This window comes from Dermochelys coriacea, chromosome 4, assembly GCF_009764565.3.
Source record: "Dermochelys coriacea isolate rDerCor1 chromosome 4, rDerCor1.pri.v4, whole genome shotgun sequence".
NCBI lineage: Eukaryota > Metazoa > Chordata > Testudines > Dermochelyidae > Dermochelys > Dermochelys coriacea.
Genome location: NC_050071.1, coordinates 1,791,122 through 1,818,952, shown reverse-complemented (window position 1 = coordinate 1,818,952; position 27,831 = coordinate 1,791,122). Strand labels below are relative to the sequence as shown.

Genomic DNA, 27,831 nt, shown 5'->3' with positions numbered 1-27,831 from the left:
GTTGAATTGCAGCCTCCATCCCCTGCAAAAAAAAAAAAAAAAAAAGTGTCAATTACTCAACAGTGAAGGTCTTAAAACAATCAAGGACGTTTGTATTACTGTAATAGTAACTGTGATCAGAAAGGTAACCTACTATCTTATAGCTTAAATCAATATTTGCTGTGGATTTGTGTGCTGCTCTACTTCCTCCTCATCATTAGCCATTTAGATATAAATGATGGGTGACACTGAATTCTGTGGGCTATTTACCTAACCATTAAAGAATGCTTTGCACATTATTTTTTACGAATGTAATGTTTTTATATACCTGTATTTTTATATATAATATTTATTAATTACTTTAAAATATCAATGAACATTAAAAATTAGTATCCTATGGAAGAGTTATATGTCCAGAGTTCATATACATTTTGTGCTGGTTTGTTTTAAGTGATTTTTTAGGAAATAGACGTTAGGAGATAAATGTGGCTATAAAAGCATAATTAGGCTGGGGATGAGATTCAGCAGTTGACCCTCATTGTCAACAACTAGCTATTTTTTTCCCTAGTGTTTTATTTGTCTTTGCACTCTTCCCTCCTCCTTTGTATTGACCAGTTAATGTGTAGTTGATATGCTAATACAAAACACATCTCTCCCTCTGCATGTTTATGTTTAAGAAGGGAGAATACAGCTCCCGTCACATTCGGTCAGTAAACATATTTCCCCCCTTTCTTTTTTTCTCCCAGTACACTGTTATACATTATCTGATCTGAAGTGAACTGAGTGTGTTTGTGGAACAAAGCTCTTTAAACACATGACCTAGTTTAATTACTGTGCCTCAAATTTAAAGAGACTCCTGTAGTGTTAACATTAATGATAACTGTGCTAATCAGGTTCATCTGATTTTTGTCAGTTAATAAAAGGTAAGGTAGTACAGACACTGCATGCAGGAAGGAAATATGTGGGAATCAAGGCAACTTTAAAATAAACTACCTAGGAAGGGATTAATGTGAATGAAAAATTTAATTCCAAGCAACACTGAAAATTTTCTGCTTTGGGGCCACTGATTCATGCCATCTTTTCAGGCTCTCCCTAAGATCAACCTCAGGCGTCAGCAATAAATTTAGGAAGAGCTTTTGCAAAGGTGACCTCACTATGACATGCCCCATTAGCCATTTTAAGTACATGGGGATCTTTTTGCAGATTTCAGTGGGCATTGGATCAGGCCCATGTGCCTTTGGAAAAAGAGAACAGTCTGTTGTAGCAAGTGTGTATGGGCTGGAAGTGGCATTCTGGAAGGCTGTAGACTCTCCCTGGGGTAAGCATAGTTTGCAGTATGGAGCTTGCAATTGTTCTTCCTTATCTCCTAGCACAGGAGTGCCCAATTGTTGCACTGAGGGATACCTTGACAAATTGATGGAAGCTAAAGGTCTGCACCGAAGCTACATATAAACTTCAAATATAAATAGAACCAAATTTGCTTATATTCTTCCTTTTTAGATTAATAAAATGAGTGTTTTGTTTACTCTCATTAGCGGTGAGAGCTTGCAGTTCCTCAGCTTTGTCCTGAAGGTGGCTCTTGGCTATATTTTGGCCCTTCGATTATGCATTGTGCATCTGTGCCCTAGCTGTATACATTGGAAACACATCACCCTTCAGCTGGCATACAAAAGAATTAATAGGTTTAAAAATGTTGTAGCTGGAATCCACCTAAATCAGAACTTCTTATTAATGACTTTGTTTTGTGGAGACTATTCATCTGCATATCTTCTCTGTTAAACTTCTTTCTCATGTATTTCCAGTGTGCTACATCTTTAGGGGCTCTCCTTTGTCCACTGACTTAAAGGGATTTGACAGAATTTTGGTGGCTCGAGCTTCACAATAGCCTTTGGCAGTAGCATTCTCTCTGAGATCAGATGTAAGTGTTTTAGAAGGTATTGTTTAGTGAAATGAGTACTAGATTATACTTCATTTACAGTATTTGTATGTTGCATGGTGATATTTTTGGAGGTGCTCAATGTTTGACTGACATTGCTCCTCTTAAAGACAATGATAAAACTCCTCCTGACTTTAATGGGAGCAGAGTTGACTCGGGCCTGGTGTATAGTTTGCAGTTATTTTGGAATTAGCCGAGTTAATTGGGGGGGGAGAGAGGGGTAGCTCAGTGGTTTGAGCATTGGCCTGCTAAACCCAGGGTTGGGAGTTCAAACCTTGAGGGGGCCATTTAGGGATCTGGGGCAAAAATTGGGGATTGGTCCTGCTTTGAGCAAGGGGTTGGACTAGATGACCTCCCTGAGGTCCCTTCCAACTCTAATATTCTATGAAATAAAACTGATTCCATCCACATGACCAAACCGGTTTTTTTGATTTAAAGGGTTCTTTAATCCGATTTCTGTACTCCACCTCGGCAAGTGGAGTAGCACTAAAATTGAGATTTCAGTTCCGGGTTACAGGTACTGTGGACGCAATTCAACATTATTCGCTTCAGGGAGCTATCCCAGAATGCTCCCTTGTGACCGCTCTGGACAACACTCTCAACTCTGATGCACTAGCCAGGTAGGCAGTAAAAACCCCAGGAACTTTTGAATTTCATTTCCTGTTTGGTCACCATCAGCACAGTCCACCATCACAGTCGACCATGCAGAGTCCACCATCACAAGAGACCACGTGGTCCTGGATTCACAGACGAGCTCCAGCATGGGCCAAACGGGAGGTACTGGATCTCATTGCATGTTGGGGAGACACCTCTGTTATGGCAGAACTACATTCCAAAAAAAGAAACGCAAATACGTATGCTAAAATCTCCAGGGCCATGATGGAAAGAGGGTCCTCCAGGGACACAGAGCAGTGTTGTACAAAAATCAAGGAGCTCAGGCGAGTGTACCAAAAAGCCAGGGAGGCGAATGGGCACGCTGGGTCGCAGCCCCATACATGTCGCTTCTACCATGAACTACATGCAATAATGTGGGGGTGACGCCGCCACTACTGCACCATTGTCCGTGGACACCTGCAAGGAGGGAGTTGCACGGAGCAAGGAGGATGAGTTATTGGAGGACGAAGAGGACGACAGTGCACAGGCGGCAAGTGGAGAATCCATTTTCCCCCCTAGCCAGGAACTATTCTTAACGCTGGAGCCAACAGCCTCCCCCCACTCCCAATGCAGGCTCCTGGACCATGACCCTGGAGAAGACACTTCTGGTGAGTGAGAACCTGATCGGAGCTGCGGGGGGTGGGGGAAAACCCAGCCGCGCTGGGTTGTTCGCATTTAGTTTAAAGGGCTCATCCCTGCTCAGAGCCTCATCAGAGCCACACGATAGGTGGGGGTGGGGGGTGTTGTGTGAAGCGATCATCCCAGAGAGCCTACAGGCCCTCCTTTGGTATGGCAAACCACCAGGCATTGCTTGCTATGAGGAAGGGGGCCTGGCAATTTGAAAGCATTGAAATGAATGCAGAAGAAGTAGAACCCCGCATGCCCCTAGGGCTTACCATGTCTGCCTTCAAGCTGAATTCTGTTGCCTAGCCGCGCGTGATGGCTTACTCACACCAGAGTGTCAGGCACTGCAGTATAAGAGGCAAAATCCTGCACAATGCAGTATAAGAGGTACAGAAAGAACATGTGCTGTGTACTATGAATTGCTTGGTTTCAGAGTAGCAGCCGTATTATTCTGTGTTCGCAAAAAGAAAAGGAGTACTTGTGGCACCTTGGAGACTAACAAATTTATTTGAGCATAAGCTTTCGTGAGCTACAGCTCACTGCATCCGATGAAGTGAGCTGTAGCTCACGAAAGCTTATGCTCAAATAAATTTTAGTCTCCAAGGTGCCACAAGTACTCCTTTTCTTTTTTATGAATTGCTTGTTCCACTGAGAAAGTGTCCCCTTTGTTCTCTAAAATGTATCTTTTTAAAATACTACCCTCCCTTTTTCTCCTCCCACAGGTGCAAATGTTTCAACATGGCTCCTATCTACTCTGTCCCAGAGGCTGGTCCAGATTAGAAGGTGGAAAAAACGAACTCAGGACTACATGTTCGCCAAGCTCATGCAGTCTTCCCGCACTGATTGGGCCCAGCTGTATGTGTGGAGGCAAACAATTGCAGAGTCCTGTAAAGCATTAAATGAACACTAAGAGAAGAGGGACGCGCGTGATGAGAGCAGGTAGGATGCTATGGTCAAGCTCATGGGTGAGCAAACTGACATGCTCCGCTGTACGGTGGATCTAATGCGGAAAAGACAGTAGACCACAGGCAGCCCCTTTATAACTGCCCTCCCTGCTCCAAGTTCCATAACCTCCTCACTCAGATGCCCAAGAGCACAGTGGGGGGAGGCTACGGAGACCCACACACTCAACCCCGGATGATTGCACAAGCAGCAGAAAAATGGTATATCCGAAATTTTGATTTGGTTTCCGGACTTGTCCTTCCCTCCTCCTCCACTCCCGGAACCCAATACCCCCCCCGTCCCTGGTCTGCCTTCTGATTTCTCTCAATGTGTTGTGCAACAAATAATAAAGAACCATTTTTAAACAACTGTGACTTTATTTCCTTCCATATATATAATATGAAGGGGGCGGGTAACTTCAAGAGAAACAAACACAACTGTCACACCGTACCCTGGCCAGTCATGAAACTGGCTTTTAAAGCTTCTCTGATGGCAGCGCGCGCTGCTTGCGCTCTTCTAATCGTCCTGTTGTCTGGCTGTGTGAAATGCCCACCAGACGAGTTCCTCAACCTCCCACCCTACCATTAATGTCTTCCCCCTTACTCTCACAGATATTGTGGAGCACACAACAAGCAGCAATTAAAATTGGAATATTGGTTGTGCTGAGGTCTACCCGAGTCAGTAAACAGTGCCAGTGCACTTCCAAACGTCCAAAAGCACATTTACCACCATTCTGCACTTGCTCAGCCTATAGTTAAACTGCTCCTTACTACTGTCCAGAGTGCTTGTATGAGCCTGGCATTAAGGGGTAGGCTGGGTCCCTGAGGATAACTATAGGCATTTCAACATCCCCAACAGTAATTTTCTGGTCTGGGAAGTAAGTCCCTTCCTGCAGCTGTTCAAAGAGACCAGAGTTCCTGAAGATACGAGCGTCATGTACCTTCCCGGCTATCCAATGTTGATGTCGGTGAAACATCCCTTGTGATCCACCAGTGTTTGCAGCACCATTGAAAAATACCCTTTGCAGTTTACATACTGGCCGCTCTGGTGTTCCGGGGTCAAGATAGGGATTATGCGTTCCGTCTAGCGCCCTGCCGCAGTTGGGGAACCCCAGCGCATTAAGCCATCCACAATGGTCGGCACATTTCCCAAAGTCACTACCCTTGATAGCAGCTGGTCAATGATTGTGTTAGCTACTTAGATTCATAGATACTAAGGTGAGAAGGGACATTTATGATCATCTAGTCCGACCTCCTGCACAATGCAGGCCACAGAATCTCACCCACCCACTCCTGCGAAAAACCTCACCTATGTCTGAGCTATTGAAGTCCTCAAATCGTGGTTTAAAGACTTCAAGGAGCAGAGAATCCTCCAGCAAGTGACCCGTGCCCCATGCTACAGAGAGAGGCAAAAAACCTCCAGGGCCTCTTCCAATCTGTCCTGGAGGAAAATTTCTTCCCGACCCCAAATATGGCGATCAGCTAAACCCTGAGCATATGGGCAAGATTCACCAGCCAGATACTACAGAAAATTCTTTCCTGGGTAACTCAGATCCCACCCCATCTAACATCTGATCACAGGCCATTAGGCCTATTTATCATGAATATTTAAAGATCAGTTAATTACCAAAATCATGTTATCCCATCCTACCATCTTCTCCATAAACTTATCGAGTTTAATTTTAAAGCCAGATAGATCTTTGCGCCCACATGCTTCCTTGGAAGGCTATTCTAAAACTTCACTCCTCTGATGGTTAGAAACATTATCTAATTTCAAGTCTAAACTTCCCAATGACCAGTTTATATCCATTTGTTCTTGTGTCCACATTGGTACTGAGTTTAAATAATTCCTCTCCCTCTCCTGTATTTATCCCTCTGATATATTATAGAGAGCAATCATATCTCCCCTCAACCTTCTTTTAGTTAGGCTAAACAAGCCAAGCTCCTTGAGTCTCCTTTCATAAGACAAGATTCCTCGGATCATCCTAGTAGCCCTTCTCTGTACCTGTTCCAGTTTGAATTCATCCTTAAACATAGGAACCAGAACTGCACACAGTATTCCAGATGAGGTCTCACCAGTGCCTTGTATATGGTACTAAAACCACTCCTTATCCCTACTGGAAATACCTCTCCTGATGCATCCCAAGACCGCATTATCTTTTTTCACAGCCATATCAACATTGGCAGCTCATAGTCAACCAATACTCCAAGGTCCTTCTCCTCCTCTGTTACTTCTAATTGATGCGTCCCCAGCTTATAACTAAAATTCTTATTAATCCCTAAATGCATAACCTTGTACTTCTCGCTATTAAATTTCATCTAATACTATTATTCCAGTTTACAGGTCATCCAGATCGTGCTGTATGATATCCCAGTACTTCTCTAAATTGGCAATACCTCCAGCTTTGATCGTCCGCAAACTTTATTAGCACACTCCCCACTTTTTGTGCCGAGGTCAGTAATAAAAAGACGAAATAAAGATTAGTCCCAAAAACTGATCCTTGAGGAACTCCACTGGTAACCTCCCTGCAGCCAGACAGTTCACCTTTCAGTAGGACCCGCTGTAGTCTCCCTGTTAACCAATTCCTTATCCACCTTTCAATGTTCATATTGATCCCCATGTTTTCCATTTAACTAATAATCCCCATGTGACATAGTATCAAATGCCTTACTGAAAATCTAGGTAAATTAGATCCACTGCGTTTCCTTTGTCAAAAAAATCTGTTACTTTCTCAAAGAAGTAGATCAGGTTGGTTTGGCACGATCTATCTTTTGTAAAACCATGCTGTATTTTGTCCCATTTACCATTGACTTCAATGTCCTTAACTACTTTCTCCTTCAAAATTTTTTCCAGGACCTTGCATACCACAGATGTCAAACTAACAGGCTTGTAGTTACCTGGATCACTTTTTTTCCCTTTCTTAAAATAGGAACTATGTTAGCAATTCTCCAATCATACAGTACAACCCCTGAGTTTTACAGATTTATTAAAATTTTTGCTAATGGGCTTGCAATTTCAGGTGCCAATTCCTTAATATTCTTGGATGAAAGATTATCTGGGCCCTCCGATTTAGTCCCATTAAGCTGTTTGAGTTTCGTTTCTACCTCCATATCCTCATTCCCATTTGTCATGCTACCATTATCCCTAAGATCCTCTTTAGCCTTATTAAAGACTGAGGCAAAGTGTCCTAGATATTGGACCATGCCTAGATTATCCTTATTCCTCCACTCAATCCTCAGTGTTAGCGGTCCCACTTCCTTAGTTTTCTTTTTATTATATGGCTATAGAACCTTTTACTATTGGTTTTAATTCCCTTTGCAAGGTCCAACTCTACTTGACTTTAGCCTGTCCTCACTTTATCCCTACATGTTCTGACCTCATAAGGTAGCTTTCCTTGCTGATCCCTCCACCTTCCTGTATGCTTTATGCTTTTTCTTAATCACCTCTCTGAGATGCTTGCTCATCCAGCTTGGTCTACAATCCTGCCTATGAATTTTTTTCCCCTTTCTTGGGATGCAGGCTTCCGATAGCTTTTGCAGCTTTCATTTAAAGTAATCCCAGGCCTCCTCTGCTTTAGATCCATAAGTTCTTCAGTCCAATCCACTTCCCTAAGTAATTTCCTTATTTTTGAGTTAGCCAAAAGTTGGATCAGAGCAGCCCCCACAGTAGATTGCCCACTCCAAACTGATTCCCGACTGACTGGTAGCTGTCAGGTGTTGCAAGCTTCCACAGGGTATCGCCACTCGCTTCTCAACTGTGAGGCTGCTCTCATTTTGGTGTTTTTGTGCTTCAGGGCGGGGACAGAAGTCACAAAGTTCCGTGAAAGTTGCCCTACTCATACGAAAGTTTCAGCCACTGAGAATCATCTCATACTCTCGCAACACTATGTGATCCCACCAGTCTGTGCTTGTTTCCCGGGCCCATAATCGGCATTCCATGGCATGAACCTGGCCCAACGCCACAATGCCATGCTTCTAGTAATGTCTGTGTCCATGTCTTCATCAGTATAGTAATCGCGCTGTCGTCGCGTTCCTCGCTCAGTTTTTGCAGGTACTGCACCTACTGCCAGATAATGTGCGAGGTATTTACAATGGTCAGAACTGCAGCGGAGAATCTGCTATGGTGCCTGCACAGGTAATCCTGGACAAATGGCCGAAACGTAGAGAGCAGACAGAGGCCAGTTGGAAGAGGTGCTGTTCGGTTCACGATAGCAAAAAAAAGGTGGGAAATGGCTGTCTTCTGTAGCATTCCACGGAGGCGTGAGCCCAGGACAGACACCGAGCTTCTCCATGTTAGCATGGCAAGAGCGGAGAGCAGAGTTGGCAGTGGAAGCTGTTGCTGCTCGGTTCACGATGGCTGAGGCAGAGTTGGCAGCGGAAGCAGTTGATGAGGAGAGAAAGAGGTAGATAGAAGACGAGAGGAAATGCTAGGTGATTCATAGTACCAGGAGAGAAGCGGTGCACCGTAACTGTACCATCTGCCGAAAGCAGTATGGCGTCTGCAATGCCGAAAAGGCACAAACGATTGTCTGCCGTAGCTTTTCACGGAGGGAGAAGCAACTGATGACACGCACCCAGAAACACTTGCAAGATGTTTTGCCCCATCATGCACTAGGAGCTTAACCCAGAATTCCAGTGGCGGCGGGGACTGCGGGAACTGTGGATAGCTACCCACAGTGTACCGCTCTGACATTCGATGCTATCCTTGGTACTGTGGACGCACTCTGCCAAATTCACGTGCTTTAGTGGGGACAGACAAGAACAAATGTATAAAATTGCTTCCGAAAAATACAAATAGAATAATTTTGAAATAATTTCGTACTGTTGACGTACCCTATGACGAGTGTATATGAAAACTCATCCAAGCCTTCATTATGCTTGTACCTTTAGAGAACTCACTTATTAAAGCAATGTTGATTTATTGCTGTTATTCATGTAGGGTTTAAGTGTCCATGTGTGTAATATGGTCACTGCTGCATAGTTTGAGACTGAGATTACTCTTACAAAGCTCATTTATTTACCCAATGAATTTTGTGCATTTATACGTGCTTTGGGAATAAACTTCAGTGGTGAACTTTTGTGAACTACAAATTTAAAGAGAAAAAGTGAATAGAGAAGTCATCAATACACTGTCTAAGTCATAAAAGAAATACTTCAGACAGATTTATGAAAGAAGAAAAAACTTACATTAGCTCAATGGAGTTTCATACTTCTTTCCACGTAGAGTGCATTTCCAGCAATATTAAGCACAGTGGCGGCAATTGTCAAATTCACAGTGATTCCATTTTCTTCATCTTCCAGACTAGGAAAATTTATTTACCACCCCGTCTTTCTTCCTGGGGGAAGCGTATATAATGCAAAGCCTTCGGGGAAGACTTCTAGCTTCTCTAATACATTCTTCAAATGTGTACAAAGACGACACAATGCAAATGAGGGACCAGTTTTATGATGGAAATTGCATTCTAAAAATGTTCTCTAAAATTGAAACTAAGTCTATAATTTAATTTCTCTAACTCAGTTAATAAACACCCAGTTTCGCTCCTGAAATAATTGTATATTCATCCAGAGGGGGGAAATATGTTCTGATACCTACACTCAGAAAACAAGCTTCCCTTCCTTCTGCAAGTAACCAAGTCATCCCTGCATGACACAAGCATTTCATGCCAGTGGTTAATTATCTCAGTTTTTTTAAACTCCTGTGCCTTTCTTAGCAAAGTACAGCCATCTCTAACTGTTCCACCAAGCTGACTGTAAGAAGGGTTTTAATCATTGTGATGGGGTGTACGTACCTTGCACCCAGTCACAAAAAAGGTTAACTGTGCTTTGCAGGCTGAGGAAGCCCCACCCTTCTGACCTCTGCTGAGCATGCTCAGCCTTGAGGCAAAATATAAAGGAAGCAGCCCAACTCAGTCTGGGCAGGCTGCTGAGTGGGAGGATGTAGACTGCAGGCTCTCTCCAGGGAGCTGCTACAGGGCCCTGATTACAGAGCTATGGCCACAGAGGTCCTAGGCGGACTCCAGCTACCTGATGAGCCTGGAAAGGGACTGTGGCCAGCAGGAGCTATGCCACTTGAGGACCCCCAGAGACCCTGGGGAACCGTGGAGCATCGCCGAGGGAGAAAGGGTAGGAAGCAGCCCATGGGACTTAGACTTTTCCCAGTGAGTGAACTGGGGAGCAATCAGCGTATCACAGGAGGATCCCGCTTACTTGGTGGTGAGCACCCCCACCATTGCCAGGTCCCTTGGCTTAGACTCGCAGGAGCAGGGAGGGCCCGATCTCCTACCCTGGGCGCCACACACCCCTAAGTTGCGTCCCCATTTCCCCATTGGGTTAATGAGCCATGCAATCCCACAGAGGTGGGTTTAGTTTTACTGACTCCGTCCATTAGGCCATGCTGCCCTGAGTGGAAGGGCCGCTTTATTGACTCTGGCCACTAGGCTGCACTACCATGCTTTATAGTCAGGGTCATGATACAGGAACCTAACTGGCTGCTATGCAGTTTTTTTTTTCTTTCTCACCATATGAGACCCGGCACCCAGGACGACGTACCTACCCTGCAACAAACATCTTCCTTTTGGGCTAAAATTTCTGTATTGTCTTTACATCAGTTTTGCTATAAAAATTAAATACCCATGTCTAAAGAACTGGTAAGGTTATACACATCCTGCAGCCTTTTAAAGAAGCTTTCTAGTTACCTCTTCCTTAAATTGCTAACCTGTTTTTAGATTAACAACTCTTGGGGTAGGGACTGACTTTTAATCAGTGTTTGTACAGTTCCTAACACAATGGGCCTTAATAATGAATGGGACTTCTGGGCGATGTATTGCAATACAAGTCCAATAAGTAACAGCCTCTAATTATTGCATTGTTCTACCTATTTCCATTTTAAATGTTAATGTTTTTATTTTTCTTGTATGCTGTCATATAATTAAAATGAATAGTGAATTTTCTCAGTTAAAGTTGCTGGTGTTATGAGCTTCACTTCTCCTACTCTACTGTTTGCTATTCTGAGTTGCTTCTTACATATGAATTGCCCATCAGTGCATTTGTGCAACTTCCAAAACTATTAATGGGAGTTAAATATGCAGTGAGTGGAAAGTATGCTCTTTGATAGGTGAGGGTTCCCCTAGAAATGAAAATCCCAAACCTGAATACCTTAGACCCTTTCCCCAGATAAAAGGAATATTAGGGAAAACTAATTTCTTGTTCATGAACTGATCCGCTTTCCAAGTTAGAACAAGGATAATGATCTTCCTACTTATTAGGGGAAATAAAAATACCACTTTTTTTAAAAAGAAAAGTGTTGCTCAAATCATATATTCAGCTTTCTCACCCTCAACTATTTTTAAAAAGATGTTGTGTTAGGGTAGGTAGATTTGTATTGGTGAGCTGGGCTAACGCTACAGAAAAGTGTTAATGAGAATTTATATGATAGCCTTTAGTTTATTTTGGCATTTGATTCCTTTGTTGTTAGCTTTCTAGGAACACTCATAGGAGTGACTTTTTTGGTTTTTGTTTCAAAGAATGTACATAAATCTTCATATGAAGATTCGCACCAAGTGTTCGTGCAGCCGTTCTGAAATCATCTTTGAGTCTTTTATTTATAAATGTTTGTCAATCACTCAGGGAGCAGAAACAATGACATTGTGTGTTATCTTCTTAGTGTAAACAAGTAGTTCACACCAGCCTATAGGCTGAGATACGTTTACATAAAATGTACACATTTGTACCCAGAAATCCCATCAATGGATAATTTACTATTAGAAAAAAGGGCAAAATCTGCTAGATATTTTACTGCAAATAATTTACTGAGGCTTGGAGAGTAGAGAAGGACTTTGTGCACATCCTAACTGACTCTTTCATTTTAAGTAACAAGCTTCAGGAGGACGGGATACATTTTACATTTTCTTCGAGTGCTTGCTCATGTCCATTCCATGTTAGGTGTGTGCATGCCATGTGCACCGTTGCCAGAGATTTTTTTCCCTCTGTGGTATCGATCAGGCTGGCTCTAGTGCCCTCTGGTGCCGTATACTCATGCGCTAGTTTAAGGAGCCTGACTGGCCCCACATCCTCTCAATTCTTATCCCCTTGACGTCTCTGAACAACTTCTCTTGTTTCGGCAAAGTTTTCAGTCAGTGGTTCTGTGGAGGATGCTTTGCTGGAACGAGCAAGGACAAGCAAAGGAAGTGCTGGTGGATGTGCGACCGCATTGGGCCCCCTCCTCTAGCACCGCTCTGTAAGCAGCACCGTTGACTCTACCCTGCTTGTAGGTGCCATTGAGTCCAGTGCAGGACCAACCGTTGACAGCGGGGGGACATCGTGGCACCACCGGGAGTGCGGTGCCGTCCACATCTAGAGGCCTTTCTGACGGCCAGCGACCTGAGTTACTGTCCCAGTACCGCCGACCCTGCTGGGACAGAGTCCGCCGACACCGTTGAGGATAGTCAAGCAGAAGGGCTCATGGTTTACCCTGAGGTCTTATCTGCACCAGGTCCTCTGGTACCGACCGGAGGGAAACTGGCCCTGTTGATGTTGGCGAAAACTTCCCCTGTCCAGCACCAAACCCTGCACCCTTGGCACCAGCTGGCAGCCGTGAAGGGTACTGTCCTTCATGGTCTCCTCAGGTTGACTTGTCCTTGGAATTGGAGGTGGAGCCCTGCACCCAATCAAGGACCTGTCACTAGTACCTGACCTACCTCCTGATGGATCTTGATGTGGTTGCCACTCCCCCCCCCCCCCCCCCCCCCCCGTGCCTGGCCTGGAGGACAATGGCCGATGCAGGTCTAATGGCTGTATTGGAATCCATGGGTTTTCCACTGGGACTGCCTTCCAGCCATTCATATTCTGCGGTCGGTGCAGAAGAAGAGGAAGGCCTTCTGCCGGTGCAGGCCGCCTTCTCCTAAGAGGAAGCTGTCTTGGGACCGAGCAGCTTGGTGCAGCAGGACAATTTTAGAGTCCACCAGAAGGGTGACTTCTAACCTGGGACTAGAGGTGTAGGTGCTTAGAGTCCTCACACAGCCTGATTGACATTTTGGCTGCAGTGGCACTGTCAAAGGTGGCCATACCCCTCAAAAAGAGTTGAGAAGTAGTACTCGCAAAAAGAAAAGGAGTACTTGTGGCACGTTAGAGACTAACAAATTTATTAGAGCATAAGCTTTCATGAGCTACAGCTCACTGTGTTCTTGCCAAGAGGTATCAATACCTATATTCCCACCCCCCTCCCAATGAAAGAGATAGACAAGGCGGCCAATGAAAGAGACAAGCAAGGGCTGCAAGGCGTGACCCCCAAGCAAAAGGACTCAAAAAAGCTAGACCTGTTTGGCAGAAAGATTTATTCTGCTGGTGGGTTACAGCTTCGCATCTCCAACCAGCAAGCTTGGGAGGTATGATTATAACTTCATGGCAAAGTTTAAGGACTCTTTACTACAGGAGTCCAGGCAAGAGTTCATTCTGATGGAAGAAGGGAAGACCATAGCCAGGTCCTCCCTCCAGACAGCTGTAGACACAGCTGACATGGTGGCCGGAACAATGGTATCTGCTGTGGTCATTAGAAAGGTGCTTGGCTCCAATCCTTAGGGCTGTCTCCAGAGGTTCAGCAGTCCATCCAAGATCTTCCCTTCGAGGAAACCTCCCTCTTTTCTGAGCAGACGGATTCAAAGTTCCATGGTCTGAAAGATTCCAGGGCTACCATGAGATACCTGGGCATTTATTTCCCGGCACCTTCAAGGAAACATTTCAGACCTCAGAAGCTAGCCTGCTTCTTGGCTCTCTCACCTCACCAAGACCTGTTTAAAAAATGGAGCAGAGATTATAAGTGTAGACAACAGCCCCCCCTTCCACCTCAACCACACTACTGGGATTGCACAGATATCCGGGAGTCCCCCAGCAGAACTTTTGAAGTGGCACCTGAGGGCATTATATCAGTTCCCATACTGGATCCCCTCCCCCCTTTGTTTTCAGGCCAACTCTTCTACTTCAGCCTGGCGTGGTTCTTCATCACCTTTAGTTTTCTCTCTCCCCTCCCCCCATCCCATCCCTCTTCAGGGACCCTTCTCATGAGCAACTTCTAGTCCAGGAGATGCAAGCCTTCCTGAAGGTAGAGGCTGTGGAGGAGGTGCCTCAGAACCTGAAAGGGAAAGAACCTGCTATCTCCTAATCCTGAAGGCCAAAGGGGGTTTTTCACTGATCCTAGACCTGCGTCTCCTCAACTGTTATCTCAAGAAGCTGAGGTTCTGCATGGTGTCTCTGGGCTCTGTCATTCCCTCCCTGGATCCAGGGGACTGGTATGCTGCCCTTGATTACCTTCTGTGCCCTGGGCCTATTGATAAATGAGAAAAAGTAGACTCTCGTCCCCATCCAGAGGATAGAGTTTATCGGGGTAGTGCTCGATTCTACCCAGAGTCTCAGTTCCAGACAATGTTGGCGCTGATATCCAAGGTCAAGGCCCATCCGGTCACGACAGCCTGATTTTGCCTCAGACTCTTGAGTTACATGGCCTCATGTGCTTATTTGGTATGGTGCGCAAGACTATGCCTCAGACCCCGTCAAGAGAGGCTGGTCCTTTGTGTATTCATCAAACAGTCCATCACTTGGACCTCGGTGCTTACAGTCCCGGCCCGGTCTCCCTCTACTGGTGAAGGTATCCCCAAATCAGTGGGGTGCAGGCATTCCCTTCAGCCCTCGCCCTCCCCCCACCCCCCCCCACACCCCTTCAGTATCCCTCATTTTGGACGCATCTGATCTATTTTGGGGGGACTTACCTTGAGCACCTCAGGACTCTGGGCCTGTGATCCCAGGAAGAGCTCTCTTTGCACATGGACATCAGAGAGCTCAGAGTGATCTGCTTAGCATGCCAGGTGTTCCTACTCCAGATCACGGTCAAAGTTGAATGAGTGCTCATGGACAAAACGGCAGCCATGTTTTACGTTAACAGACAAGGAGTGCATTCATTTACCCAGTGTCAGGAGGCCATTTGCCTGTGGGACTTCTGAGTGAAAAACATTATCCAGCTTGAAGCTTCCCATCTCCCAGGAGTCCAGAACATTGTGGCAGATCACCTCAACAGGTCTTTCTCTCCTCACCACAAGTGGTCCCTTCATCCAGAAGTAACCAGAACCATCTTCCAGAGGTGGGGGTTTCCCCATGTATACCTGTTTGCACCCAGCAGAATAGGAAATGTCAGCAGTTTTGATAACTGTGCGGCTGCAGTCTGGGCTCTCTCTGACGCCGTTCTACTCCTGTGGCCAAAACTCCTGTTCTACATGTTTCCCCCCCATTCCTCTGATACACAAGGTCCTTCTGAAAGTCAAGCGAGACATAGCAAAGTCTCACTGCAACTTGAGACCATTGCTTCTTGTTCAGTCGTCTGCCACCACTGAGAACAGTCTAGCGCCATCTTCTTTGGAACCCCCCTCACTTTTCTCTTCTGCAGACTAAATAAGCCCAGTTCCCTCAACTTCTTCTCGTAAGTCATGTGCCCCAGCCCCCAATCATTTTCGTTGCCCTCCGCTGGACCGTCTCCAATTTGACCACATCCCTTCTGCAGTTGGGGGACCAAAACTGGATGCAGTACGCCAGGTGTGGCCTCACCAGTGCCGAATAGAGGAGAATAATCACTTCCCTGAATCTGCTGGCAGTGCTCCTACTAATACAGCCCAATATGCCATTGGCCTTCTTGGCAACAAGGGCACACTGCTGACTCCTGTCCAGCTTCTCGTCCACTGTAATCCCCAGGTCCTTTTCTGCAGAACTGATGCTTAGCCAGTCGGTCCCCAGCCTGTAGGGGTGCATGAGATTCTTCCTTCCTAAGTGCAGGACTCTGCACTTGTTGAAACTCATCAGATTTCTTTTGGCCCATTCCTCCAATTTGTCTAGGTCACTCTGGACCCTGTCCCTATCCTCCAGCATATCTACCTCTTCCCCCATCTTAATGTCATCTGCAAACTTGCTGAGGGTGCAATTCATCCCATCATCCGGATGTTGAACAAAACCGTCCCCAGGACTGACCCCAGGGGCATTCCACTTGATACCAGCTTGCCAACTAGACATCAAGACGTTGATCTGGGTTGAATCTGATGGAACTGGCCTATTCAGAACAAGTCCACCAGGTGGTAGGCAACCAACTACTAGAGCAACTTACCTAGCCAAGTGGAAGCATTTATTGGTGTGGTCTTCCCAACAAGGCCTCTCATCAGCCCCTTCAGTTTGTGCTGGAATACCTGCTGCATCTGAAACAGGGACTAGCCACTTCATCGATTTAAGATGCATCTGTCAGCAATTTCAGCTTTCTAATCTTCGGTGGACAGTCGATTGGTTCTCTCACATGAGATGTCCATTCGCTTCCTTAAGAGATTAGAGAGGCTTTATCATCAAATTCATAAATGCATTCCACCATGGGACCTAAACCTGGTCGTGTCAAGACTCACGGACCCTCTCTTTGAGCCACTGGCATCGTGCCCTCTGTCACATCTCTCCTGGAAGGATTGCCTTTCTGGTAGCGATTACCTTGATCAGGAGGGTCTCAGAGATCAAGGCTCTTACGTCAGAACCCCCATATATGGTGTTCTTTAAGGACAAGGTTCAACTGTGCTCTCACCTAGCATTCCTCCCAAAGGTGGTCTTGCAGTTTCATAGTAATCAGGCTATTTTCCTCCCGGTTTTCTTCCAAAAACCACACAAGAATACAGAGGAGCATTGTCTACATATGCTGGATGTTTGACATGCCCTGGCCTTCTACATTGGAAGAACCAAGCCATTCCATAAGTCCCCACAGCTCTTTGTGTCAGTAGCAAACCAGTAGGGCCTCAGCTCAGGCAGGTGCCCCACTGCCTACCATCTTGGCAGCCCATTTTATGAGAGCTCAGGCTTCATCAGCAATGTTTCTGGACCAGGTCCCGATTCGAGATATCTGCAGAGCAATGACCTGGTCGTTGATGCATACTCTCTCCTCCCACTATGCCAAGTTCGGTAGAGCAGTATTGCAATTCACATGTCCATGATCTCTGAGCCGATCTCCTTAGGTACTACTTGGGAGTCACCTAATGTGGAATGGACATGAGCAAGCACTAGAAGAAGAAAAAACAGCTACAAACCTTTCTATAATTGTTGTACTTTGAGATGTGGTGCTCATGTCCATTCCACGACCCACTCTCCTGTCCCTCTGTCAGAGTTAGCTGGCAAGAAGGAACTGAGAGGGTGTGGGGCTGTGTAGCGGGGTGGTCACCCACTCCTCTCCTTTGGGGCTTAAAACAGCCCTTGGAGAGGGCTGGGGCTGTGGGCTAGAAGCTGGGCTGGTTGGGGAAGTAGCCGCAGCTGGGCCATGCCCCAATCAGGGCCCAGCTGGCCCTTATAAAGGATGGGAGCCAGAAGTTCTGTCAGACTCTCTCTGGCTGGAGAGAGACACAGGCCTGGCTGCAGGGGAACTCACTGGGGGATCTAGAGTAAGGCAGGGCTGGGGAAAGGCCTCAGGAGCTGGGAAGCCCTAGGCCAGCAACTCCCCAGGCTACAGGGCCTGTCCAGGCCCATATAGGTATTGGGGTTGCAGAGGGGCAGTCTGAGGTGGGTAAAGGCAGCCAGTCCAAACCCCTTGTTGCCTATGATGATTGGCTTTTACACTGCAGTCCACCCAGGGTGCAGGGGCTAGACGTGACTGGCAGTAGCCACAACTGAGGCGACATGGGGATAGTGGGTGAGGGTTCCCTGCGGGGAGGAGACGCAGGGAGTGGGAGTACTGCTGGGGGGCAGCCACCAGGCAAGGGCAATCAGGTCCGGGAGGGACACTGGGGCCAGCGGTAAGGCGGATCACCAGCCTGCGGAGGGCGCTCTGGCTGGAAAATTGAGCTAATTCCAAAAATGACCATGAGGAGGTGCCGCTGGTTGAGTCAGAACACTTACAGGCTGGCTGGGCCCCTTATACTGGTGCATGAGCATACGGCAGAAGAGGGGCTAGAGCCAGCCCAATGGATACCACTGAGGGAGAAATCTCCAGTGATGGTGCATGTATTATTTAGCATCTCTTTATAAGAATTAAAATTTTTCATAAAGGTTGATCAGTATTATATGTTCTGTCAGTCCCATCTGGTGTGCATTCTGAGTGCATGTTAGATTGGCAAATAGATTCTTTGGTATAATGGAGCCATGCAAGCACAGCTTTTGATATGTGAGTATTCCTTCATATCCATTAGTTTACAATAGTACCAGAGCTTTGCAAGCTTCTTACTTTGTATATATTTTAGTTTTAACTTTGAAATCTAACCCTTTTAGTTTTAAGCCCTCCGCGGTTCCTTTGTTGCACTATACTTGAATAGATAGGTACAGCAATTAACTTTTAATAATACACACACATTTTAACAGTGGCAAACCATCTGTTCAAGAGTGCCTGCCTAATTTTGCTTGCTCTCCTGGTCCCACCTTCATTTTTTCCCACTGGGTTTCAGAGTAGCAGCCCGTGTTAGTCTGTAGTCGCAAAAAGAAAGGATGTACTTGTGGCACTTTAGAGACTAACAAAATTTATTTGAGCATAAGCTTTCATGAGCTACAAAGTGAGCTGTAGCTCACGAAAGCTGATGCTCAAATAAATTTGTTAGTCTCTAAGGTGCCACAAGTACTCCTATTTTTTTCCACTGTATCTGTTACTTTGTGCTCCAAGGAAAGGGAGGGACCTTTCTTTTGGCATCGGTTTAGGCTCTTAGGTTCAGATTCCTTCCTTGCTAATTGCACACTCTGCTTGAAATAGTTCTAACCTCAGTGTGAAACCAAGTTACTCTTGGTGTCAACTGGCAGAAGGGCACAGAGGGTTTGGTATCTCATACTAGTTTGTCCAGTGTCATATAAGGGCTCTAATGAGAGCCTGTGTCAGATTTGTCCGCATAATCACGTCAATAATATAGGGGGTAATAGGTAAGGATGTATGTGTATATACTGAAAATTATGTTCTTAAAATCTGTGACTTGGGGCTGGTGGTCAGAAAAGGTGAGAAACCGGTTTCTTTCAGGCAAGAGATGTTTATCTATCTATCTACATGTACTGAATATTGTATAGTTCTCAATGGGCACCCATTTACAGTCTGAACAAAATGCTAATCAAGCGATTGTAAAATCTCCATGGAAGACCCTAGAGAGGAAAGCACATAGCAGTGGAGGTTATCCTGTTTATGAGGGCACACAATAGACTTTTGGGCTAGATCTAGAGACAGACTGACTCTGGATCTTTCCACTGAGGAGGCAAGAGTGTGATGTGCTTGTTTCCTGAACCGAAGATCACAGCGAAGTCTGGCTGTAATGTGTTGGAAGGATTTTGGGTGTGCTTTTGCTCTGATGACATGACGGGCTTATTGGTTAACTTTAGGTTCTTGTATGCTTGTTTTATTTTGTGCATGTCCCTTCTTTCCAATATTTCTACTTGCTATCATTTGAATCTCTGTTCTTTGGTACATAAACGTATACTTCTTTTCTTATAAACATATGTAAGTACAGTGTGTTAAGCGGAGCAGTGTTCTACAGTATAACTGATAAACTGATGTAGTGTTCCTTTGGGAGCAGAGGATCTGATAATTCTGTGAGTGTCTAGTATTGGATCAGGGGCTGGACAGTCCAGGGAGATACTCAGGGATTGGAGTGCACCTCTTAACCTGTAAAGAGACAGTGGGGCCTGTGGCAGCCTGGAAGGCAGCACTAATGTTGCCAGAAACTGGTGGTGGTGGGAAACTGACCAACAACAGGCACAGATGAAGATTCCTCATGCTAAGAGCAGGGTTGTGAGGTGCCTCACAAGCCTAATACCTCCGAAACATCACAGTCAGTTACCTTTTGCTCATCATAATCTGACTTTTAGATGGTCCGATATTTCTTGATTACTGTGAACTTCTCTGAATTTTATAATTCTCGAACAACATAGAAGTTTTCAATTCTTCAGAGGTGTAAGTTGTATAGAGCCCTCATTCTAGGCTCCAGACCTATGGCTTAGCTGTTGAAGCTGACTAGCAAAACTTACTGAATTTAGGAGTGTCATTTTTGTGACATGGTGGGCAGAGGGTCTAAATGGTGTTCCAGTACTTAAACTCACACATTTCCATCTCTGGCACTTTGTCGGATCTTTTAAAGATATTTTTCTAGCATTTAGCTTCTTGTGGGTGAATAAAATTATTTTTACTATTCTGTTATGTTGGGGGACAGGGGGAGAAACGGGAGGGCAGGGGGTGGGTAATATGAATTTTCTTCCCACAGCTCAGTCCAATTATTTTCTTTAAAAATAAATATAAAAAGGGGAGATAATTGTCGAATGTACTTAAACTCTTTAAATAATTCATTGGTAGCGCTTGAAATTCCAGTAATTAACAATAGGCCATTATTTTCTTTATCTCGCAGACCTTAGTTGGTCGCATAGGATCTAAACTGGGAGAAAAGCTTTCTTCCCTCATATGTAGATAGTTTCTTCTTGTGTGACCAGTGATAGGGAAACAGTGCCTACGTGGAAGCAGATGGCAAGAAGAACTTGAATGGAGATTTTTAGATTGCCTGAGAGTGGCTTTTGACTATTAACTTGTAACTTTTGTATGGTATCAAATACAGTGCTGCTTCCCTAATAGCTCTCTTCCTCTTTCCTAGGCTAAGAATGCAGGTGGTAGTATTACAGGTATGTCCTAACCACAATTCTTGACCAAGGGGCAGTAGATGTAGCTCTTGGATTTAGGAAAATAAAGCGGCTGTGACCATAGTTTCCCAGTTCATTGGTAATGGACAGTGAGGCCACATGCTCTCCGGTAAAATCACATTCTACAAAAATAATGATGATCCCAGTGGCCACCCTCACATGCAGGGCTCTTAATATGAATTATATTTTTTTAAAAAAATGTGTTGGTTGGCTTGGAAGGTCAAGCATTCAAAAATTAGCAAATGCTATATTGAAGTTTCGCTGTGCAATTTTAACTCGTACCCCTTGTACCATGCATTATGTGTACATTCTGTGTTTACATGGTCATATGCTATTTCCCCAACAGAGTCCTTGCCTCATGTGATGCACAGAATAGACACTTTTCAGAGTAGCAGCCGTGAAGTGAGCTGTAGCTCACGAAGCTTATGCTCTAATAAATTTGTTAGTCTCTAAGGTGCCACAAGTACTTCCTTTTCTTTTTGAGAATAGACACTGTTCACTTAATGAACTATTCAATGTATTGTTCAGTGTATGGCCCCAGGTCCTTATTTACTGCACACTATTCAAACCCTGTGTTGAATACCAAATTATTAATTTACTCACTGGCTTTTTTAAGGTGCTTATCACTGTATTATCTGAGTGCTTCACAAACACTAATGAATTTATCTTTACCACACCCCTGTGAGGTAGTATTACCCCCATTTTCTAGATGGAGGAAGTGAGGCACAGAGTTAAGGTCAAAAGGATCAATTAACACTGTGTGCCCAGTCTGAAACATCTAAAGTCTGATTTTGCAGTATTTTTATAGCCCTTTAAGTTCTAAGTACAGCTCCCAGTGACTTGACTTGCATTTCAGCACTTCTACAGATCAGGCACCATGCGTATCAAGTTTAGCAACAGATAAAATGAGGAATGCAATTCGTGCCACCAGTGAAAAAACTTAGTTTAAGTGACTTGCCAAGCATCAAAAATTCTGTAGTAGGGCCTGGGAAGGACTGGAGTTCTCCTGTGTGACCATGCGTTATCTTAACCACAACACCATTTTCTCTTCCTGCAGTCTCTTTGAGTCTTCCAGCTTCTGCAATAAATGAGATAAGGGTCCAACTGACAACAGCCTCATTCACTACACAATCCAGATTGCTTGCTGAGCGCTGTCCATTGCGTGCAGCGAATGAGGCAGACGTCCTATGGCGTGACAAATGTCCATCAAAATATATCAGAAACGCATATGCAAAAGAGACGTGAATTAAGGTTGCACAGGCAATATATTCTAGTTCTGAAGAGGAGTGTGCTCTAATAGCAACAGACTCTGTGCTTCTCTCCTTGCATGTCCCCGTCCCCCTTTACTCCTGTCCATCGCCTCATTCTGCCTGTTCCCTAACCTATAGAGCCCTGCACGAATACACAAATGTGTATCCACATCCAATCCGCTATCCACCAAAATTATCTGTTGATACCTGCGGATTTGCAGGGCCCTCCCGGCTCCCCTCCCAAAATCCACCCACCCGCCCTTTCCCGTCTGTATGTTTGTATGTTCTCTTTATATTTGGGATCTGCAGCATTCAGGTCTAAGTGCTTCCAGAATTTCTGATCTGGATGCTTGGATTTATAAATCTTCAGTCAAAGGGTATACCCCATACAAGATTTGAAGTAGAAGCTCCCGGTAAAGAGGCAATGCATTTCTGACATATGTTTTCTGATTCTGGAAGAAGTTGGGTTGACCTCTAGTATACTGAAGGTGTGCCACACTTCTTAACCTGGTCTTTAATCACAGTTTAATCCTGTAGGAGGAGGATGAGATAATACTACTGATTTTATGTTTGACTTGATAGTAGTATTTTAAAAGCTGTAAATTACTATTAGAGAGCCGTTGATTTCTACTATGTGTGAAGAGGCTTCTTAATCTGATACCACTGATTAAATGGATTTTTTTTAATAGCTATGTCTGAATGACCTAAATTTTTCTACTCAAGTGGGTATTTCAATAGTGACTATAATTAGGCATATTAAAACACTAACAGCACATTTTAGAAGTCAGATTTCAATGTATTCACAATGAAAGCAGCTATTAAATTGTTCAGTAATACAAACTGCCTTAAGAAGCACAGTGGGAGGAGAAATTTTGTTGGAAATTCCTGTGTATAGAGTCACTGAAGGTAACGAACTTCCTGAATACTATATATTTTTGTGCAGTTCTATTTATAGAATTGAAATTGAGGGGGGGAAAATTCACTTACTTTTATTACAGGTCCACTCACTGACAAGCAGTTCTGGGGAAATATCAGATTTCTCAAATTTCATCTTAAGAAAGTGGTTATTTATCTTGGATATGTTGATGGCAGGTTCTGAGTTTCTTACATGGAAAAGAAATATGAAAGTCAGTAGGCCCTTTTTACTATAATTTGCATGTTACAATATTTTATTTCTTCAACCTGCCAATCACTAAAAAACAAAACAAAAACCTGATTCATATATATAATTTTAAAAAATTCCACATAAATTTTCCCCTGGTGAGAAGAAGGGGGAAAGAACTGCCCATAAAGATGCTTATGCAGAGGAGTTGTAGCTGTGGTTGGTCCCAGGAGATTAGAGAGAGAGAGAAGGTAGGTGAGGTGATATCTCTTATTGGATCAAGTTGATTGGTGAGAGAGACAGACTTTCGAGTTTATACAGAGCTCTTTTTCTGTGCTGGTCTATGCTACGAACTTAGGTGACAGAAGCCATGTTAAGTCGATCTAATAATGTATGTGTCTACACTGTTTAGCGTAGCTCCTTCCACTGATCTAAGTGGCCTGTAAAGTTGACTTCTGTGCTCCCATCTCCGCGAGAAGTGTGGCACTTGATTCAACATCCGCACGTCGACATGGGATAGTTTAGACACTGCGTTGTGTAATTCAAATGAATTGGCTTCCAGGAGGTGTCCCACAGTGCTCCTCTATGAACGCTTTGCAGAGCACTTTCAATTCCCCTGCACATCAGCCAGGTACACAGGAAACAGCCGATCCCCCGTTAAAACCCTGGGAACTTTTGATTTTTCACTTTGTGGTTGATCAGCGTGGAGAGCTCGTCTGTATGGCTGATTATGGAGACTCAAGGCTGCAAACGCGCTCCATCATGGAGTACACAGGAGGTGGTGGATCTTATTGCTGTGTGGGGAGAATTGTCCGTGCAGACAGAGCTCCAATCCAGCAGAAGTAATGCTGACATTAATGCCAAGATTGTGTGGGGTATAGTGGCATTGCTGCGGGTCCCTGTGATAGCCTTGGTCCTTCATGCCTTTGGAGATTTTTTTTTCAAATATTTGGCATTTCGCCTTTTGGAATGGAGTTCTGATAGCACGGATTCGTCTCCCCATACAGCAGGTCAGATCCAATACCTCCTGTTTGGTCCATGCTGGAGCTCTTTTGCGATTCTGGGACTCCGTGGTCATCTTTGCTGATGAGCTCTGCGTGTTCACGCCACGCTGGCCAAACAGGAAATGAAGTACAAAAGTTGGTGGGGCTTTTCCTGTGCACCTGGCCAGTGCGTCAGAGTTGAGGGCACTGTCCAGAGCGGTCACAGTGGAGCACTGTGGGATGGCTCCCGGAGGCCAATACCGTCTAATTGCGTCCACACTAACCCAAATTTAACCCAGCGATGTCAATTTCAGCACTCATCCCCTCGTCGGGGAGGAGTACAGAAATCTATTTTAAGAGCCCATTAAGTCGACAAAATGGCTTCGTTGTGTGCATGGGTGCAGGGTTAAATTGATCTAACACTGCTAAAATCGACCTAAACTCATAGTCTAGACCAGGGCTAAGACTTCCTTCCATCATAAGTTGTTAAAGTGAACCCACTCTGGCCCCAAGTCTTGCAGTGAGGTAGTTAACTCTTTAAGCCCATTTAGACCCTTTGAAGTCAGTGAGACTGAATGTGGGCACAGAGGGCTGTCCTCAGAAGTGTCATTGCAGAACCAAGGCCTAATTGAGCAGTGAAATGTAAAAGTGCTACCAATATAAGAGTTGTACTTAAAGACAAAAACATTCCTGTTGAGTACAGAAATTCATTCACTTGGTCCCAAAATCATTCTTAAGGAGGCGAGCAGAGGTGGTGATGTAGGTTAATTTTTCCTCTTTTCCCTTGCTTTTTCTCTCCAGCCTTGTGGAAATCCTTCCATAGAAATTAATAGTTTTTATTTGATGCATTTGTGAATGATGGTGATTGGGTGGTGTGTGCTGTGTTCCAGAAAGAGCCTCTCTGCAGCAGCATCCCTCTAGAAATCTATGGGAATTTTTCAAGGAAATGCTAACATCAAATAAGAAATTGCAAGTGAAATTGTTTCTCAGTGCAGATTTAGACTTTAAAAAACAAAGGAGGAAAAAACAATCAGACATCTTTTGGGGGATAGATAAGATGAAAACTTAGGAAGCATAGCCCTAGAAAAATCCCACAAATATTCAGTGTGTTAAGTTGTTTTTTTTAAATGGTCAGTAGTATCATAACCTTTGTACAACTATACAAGCCATGCCTCATACCTTGGTTACAGTACCAATAGTATTATAGTAGTTAATAATGATCTGAAGTGTCATCTGATCCTTTGAAGCTGAAAGAACAGAGTACATTCCTTTTCTCGCAAAGGAACTCTCCCATATGTTAATCCCAAAGATAAACTCTCTACTTCTGAGATGTTTTACCACAGTGAATGCATGTTTGCTGGAGTTGCCGAGGTTCCCTGATTCCTGTTTAGATATTGACTAAAGTAACTGAATCCATAGTAGCTATTTGTGTAAGGATTAACTGAATTTCAAGGCAATATACATAGAACAAGAAACAGGGGGCAACTCCTCACTGAGAATATATGCTTTTCCCCTTCATTGGCGAAAAACATTTCTGTTCACTCTTCTCTCTGGTAGCTGCATTGTGAGCAAGCCCAGGAGAAACAGTTTGGCCAAGAATAGTTTGGTTCTCAGTTCAGTTTTTTGCGAATACAGACTAACACGGCTGCTACTCTGAAACCTGTTCTCAGTTCTGTTACAGATGGCATTTACAGATACCATCATTGTATTGCTTACACAACTGTAAAGATATGTTATCTTTTCTACACAAGTTTAGGGCCTCTTCCCTAGTTGGTTCTGTTTCTAATAGGGTAGAGATTGACTCGTTTGATAGGCTTGTGGTGGAGGAGGGCAGAAATCATCCAGTTTCTCTGTTTAAGATTGACTTTATAGGAAAGTTTGCAAGTTCACTGTGTGACAGTTAGTTAATATTACTCTTGTCACTTCTCTCACAAAACTGTTTGATCACTTTCTAAGAGACTGAGTACACCATTCTTTCTTAATTTGTCTTATTTGAACATGCAAAATGTGCAAATGGCAGACCACTATCTGTTCATCTTTTAGTGATTTTGTTCAGGAATAAGTAAGTTGATTAAGTTTTTTCCCTTTTGGTCAAGTTGATCCTCAAATTCATTAAATGGGCCATCTTGATTATCACTACAAAAGTTTTTTTTCTCCTACTGATAATAGCTCATCCTAATTTAATTAGCCTCTAACAGTTTGTATGGCAAATTCCACCTTCTCTGTATGTGTATATATACAAATTCTTACTATATGTTCCATTCAGTGCATGCGATGAAGTGGGCTGTAGCCTACGAAAGCTTATGCTGTAATACATTTTTTAGTCTCTAAGGTTCCACAAGTACTCCTGTTTTGTGGTGGTGGGTTTTTTTTTTTTTTTTTTTTTTTTTTTTTTTTTGGTGGATACAGACTAACAGGGCTGCTACTCTGAAACCTGTCATTAAATGGAAAGTTGACTTTGTCTTAGTGAGTTTCAGGCTATAATTGATCCATCCTCTACAGTATTTTGTAAAGATACCCATGCTGTTAGCTAATTTGAAATACCTTCCTCAGGAATTTCATCTCAGTTCACTTGGACATGCTGGAGAGATCCCTTCAGCCAAATTTTACATATATAGGCCCTTTTGCTTTTATCTAGAGCATAAAGCCCTTAAAAGCAATTTTTTTATTTAGATCCTCACAATATTTCAAGTGTGAATCCTGTTAATATGGCTATCTGATTGCATTTCCTATTTCTTTGTTCTCCCCATATAGCAGTTCTGAACTTGCAGGGACATCTTAAGGCCATTCAGTAAGGCAGATGAGTCACAGCGGCAAGTCTCAGATTGGGATATTTTAGGAGCCAATATAATTTTTGTTTCAAACACATGCTACTTGGCCTTTCTTAATTTCAAGTATAGAATTTTTTGAAATATTTGAACAGAAGAGTGTCACTTTTTCTTCTTTTTTATTGCACACGTATTGTCCTTGCAATAACTTCATTTATCTGAAAGTTTTAGACCTTAGATGGTTTAACTTTTGCTGTTTGAATCTCCTCATGAAGCCCCGTGGAAAGTGTTGGACAGACCTCTTTTTCCTCAAGCACCAGCTAGCCTTTGAAGAAATGTACACAATGAGGAAGAAAAGGAAAGTGCCTTTCAATTGCAACACCTCACTACTGTAGTGATTAAGTCTTTTTCTTTAAAGCTTTGAATGTAATGCAAGCCTGAATAGTTATAACCAGCATTATTTTTCAGCTCATCAGAGGTGACGTATTTGCAGAATATAATAGTAACTTGTTAGTGCACCCTGAGAGCAGCTGTCACTTTTAGTACAGTGGACTGTAGTGAATATCAATCATTTAAGTTGCATTTTGTTTTATAACTGTCTACAGCCAGATAACCATTTTAGAAATGCACTTACAGTTTACTTGGCATTCTGATAGTGATGACAGTTAATATTTATCTAAACAAAAACATTGTCAATGGTAAAACTGAAACTTCTACTTTTAAAAAATTAATGTCACTCTTCCACATAGAGGAAAAATAAATAAATTCATGAACTTTAGCTAGCATATTTAATGTTTGAGGAAAATGGCGCACAGTGAGACTATGTATTGGAAATTTTATTTCCTGGTGCTCTTCCGTTACTGCCCCCTCTATAATGATTTTCAACAATTTCCAATAGTTTCAGAAGGGCTAATGCTTAGCAAATGTTACTCAAATCCTTTAGC

General features: G+C 43.9%; 1 protein-coding gene across 1 annotated transcript in view; it reads left to right on the top strand.

Moving 5' to 3' along the window:
- TNKS (tankyrase) overlaps positions 1 to 27,831 on the top strand; it is a 267,604-nt gene that overhangs the window by 48,807 nt on the left and 190,966 nt on the right. The window lies entirely within an intron of this gene.